This window comes from Enhydra lutris, unplaced genomic scaffold, assembly GCF_002288905.1.
Source record: "Enhydra lutris kenyoni isolate GAN:26980312 unplaced genomic scaffold, ASM228890v2 scaffoldscaffold58, whole genome shotgun sequence".
Classification (NCBI taxonomy): Eukaryota; Metazoa; Chordata; class Mammalia; order Carnivora; family Mustelidae; genus Enhydra; species Enhydra lutris.
Window position 1 is genome coordinate 4,612,977 of NW_019154142.1, and position 2,945 is coordinate 4,615,921.

Here is a 2,945-nt window from a genome sequence, read left to right on the forward strand (position 1 = left end):
GTGTGTGTGTGTGTGTGTGTGTGTGTGTGTGTGTATACACACCACACACACACACACACACACACACACACACACACAATGGAATACTATGGAGCCATCAAAAGAAATGAAGTCTTACCATTTGCAACGACATGGATGGAACTAGAGGGTATTATGCTAAGTGAAATAAGTCAATCAGAGAAAGACAATTATCATATGATCTCTCTGATATGAGGAATTTGAGAGGGAGGGCAGGGGATTGTGGGTGAGTAGGGAAGGAAAAAATAAAACAAGATGGTATCGGGAGGGAGACAAACCATAAGAGACTCTTAATCTCCTCAAGCAAACAGGGTTGCTGAGGGGTCAGGAGATCGGTAGAGGGTGGCTGGGTTATGGACATTGGGGAGGTTATGTGCTATGGTGAGTCCTATGAATTTTGTAAGCCTGATGATTCACAGACGTGTACCCCTGGGGCAAATAATACATTATATGTTAATTGAAAAAAAGAATAATGCTGCTATGAACACTTACATGTAAGTCTTTGTGTAGGCATGTATTTGCATTTTTCTTTAGAGATACAAGAATGGAATTGCTGGGTCATTTGATAAACTTATATTCAACTTTTTAATAAACTACAATGCTGTTTTTCCAATGTGACTATACTGTTTTACATTTCCACCAGCAGTATGTGAAAGTTGCAGTGACCCTGCATCTTCAAGAACATTTGTTATTTGTTTTTTTTATAAAGCCATCCTAGTGTGTGTGAAATAGTATCTCATTATGGTTTTAATTATCATTTTCCTTGTTATTAATGATGTTGAGTATCTTATGTCAACAGTATAACTTTGAAATCTTTCCTTGTTCATACATGTTTCTAGTTCACTCATTTTAGCTACTGAAGTGTTCCTTTGTAAGACTAAACATGTTTATCTGCTTCTCTGCAACCATTAGATGGTTTTCACTTTTGCATTGTTATTAATAGTGTTATTTTTGTCACCTTGAGGCAAGAGTTTCTTTGTAGAAAACATACAGAAGTGTAATTTGCCAGGTCTTAGAGTATAAGTATTCTACCTAGATAGCATCTGTTCTAACAGGTTTCTAGAAGTAAGGTAGTTAGATTTTACACGATTGGTAAATAAAAGAATAACGAAAGTTTTACTCCAAAGTCACATTGTTTGATACTCAGTTTTTCTCACAAGGGGAGCCAGAATAGCAGCAGTAGAATTACAACTTTCTGCTAGAATGGAAAAGCCTCCTTTAGACTTTAGACTGTGGCATTAGCAGCAGTGGCTCTTTTGACTATATTTAACTAAAATTCAAAATGGGTCTCTACACCCAGGGCTTCCTCTCTCCCTAGGAGGTGTCCCAATATTGTGCCATCTCTGCCTCATGGCAGGTTGCACCTGAGGTCTCCTGACTCACCTCATTGGCATCCTACTGGCTCAGAGTTCTACTTGCATTTGCTTTGTCTTAGCATCTGCCAGCTGCGTTCTAATCAAAATGTATCCAGCATTTCCATACTGTTATTTCCTGTGCATTTTAATATCCACTTTTGACAGCTTCCAGCCACACTGGCTGCCTGCCTGACTGATCAGAGTTATCTCCTCAGGTACCAATTATTGATTTTATTAGTGTTCTGGTTATAAAGTTGCATAAATTTTGCCTTAACCTTTTTTTTCCCCTGTAAGCCCTGTTATTTTTAGAGCTCCATTTTTCATATTTTGAAGTATGTTAATAATAAAAATATCACATTATAGTAGTAATGCTATATTATAAAATTCCTCTATAAAATGATCCTAAGTTTATAATCCCACAGTGTATCAGAGCTTATATTTCTCTGCATCCTCAATGGCATTTGATAGTATCAGATGTAAAAAAATTTTGCCATTCTGATTCTTTGAAATGGTATTTCCTTAGTTTAACTTGTATTTCCTACTTACTAATAAGTTTGAGCATTTGTGTGTCTTTATCTGAGAATTGCTTATTCATGCTCTTGGTTCATTTCCTCTTGGGTCCTTCCCTATTGTGATGTAATGCAAGTTTTCATCCCTACGGCTTATGTGTGCTTACAATTTGGTTTTTCACACTTAGATCTTATACTTATCTGAAATTTTACGTTTATGTATAATAAGGATCTAATTATATATGTTTTTTAAGAGGGGGCAGAGGGAGAGGGGGAGAGAGAATCAGGGCTCAGTATCATGACGAGCTCAAATCAAGATTCAGACACTTAACCAACTGAGCCACTCAAGCACCCCATATTTTTCTAAAGGTAAATAACTAGTTCTCACATATTACTGCAAATTTTTTTTCCCACTGAATTCTTCCATCTCAGTCATGTTCCAGTCTCACAGACCTGAGATCACCACTCAAGTGGAAACCAGGAGTTGGTTGTCCAACCAACTGAGCCACCCAGGTGCCCCTCAAAACTTGTGTTTTGTTTTTTTTTTAAGATTTTATTTATTTGAGAGAGAGAGTGTGTGAGTGGAGAGAGGGGAAATGTTTTCCATTTAGTTCTAACTGCCTTCATTTTTTACTATAGTCTTTTTTCCCAGTGCTATTTGCTCTCTCTCTCTCCCTTTCACTAGATTATAATATGAGACTCATTTTATCTTTATTCTTAAAATTAATCCAGTGGTTCAAGTTAGGCTTATAAAAATAATACATTAAAGGAGAAATTTTTAGATCTTAAAAGCTGAGAAATATAAAATTAATTTGTAATTTTTAAACCATAGAGAATAATTATATTACTCTTTTCCCTTTGTATATTTTAATTTAATCAGGGTAATATAACTGTATAAACTAGGTAGGATCAAAGAGGCTAAAGAGATTGTAAATATTTAGTGATTCACAGATGGAGGGTTTTTAATTTTAATTTTAATTTTTTTTTTAAAGATTTTATTTATTTATTTGACAGAGAGAGATCACAAGTAGACGGAGAGGCAGGCAGAGAGAGAGAGAGAGAG

The 2,945-nt window shown here is 35.6% G+C and overlaps 1 protein-coding gene across 2 annotated transcripts in view; it reads left to right on the plus strand.

Annotated features, from left to right (window-relative positions):
* LOC111158218 (REV3 like, DNA directed polymerase zeta catalytic subunit) overlaps positions 1-2,945 on the plus strand; it is a 183,512-nt gene that overhangs the window by 86,138 nt on the left and 94,429 nt on the right. The window lies entirely within an intron of this gene.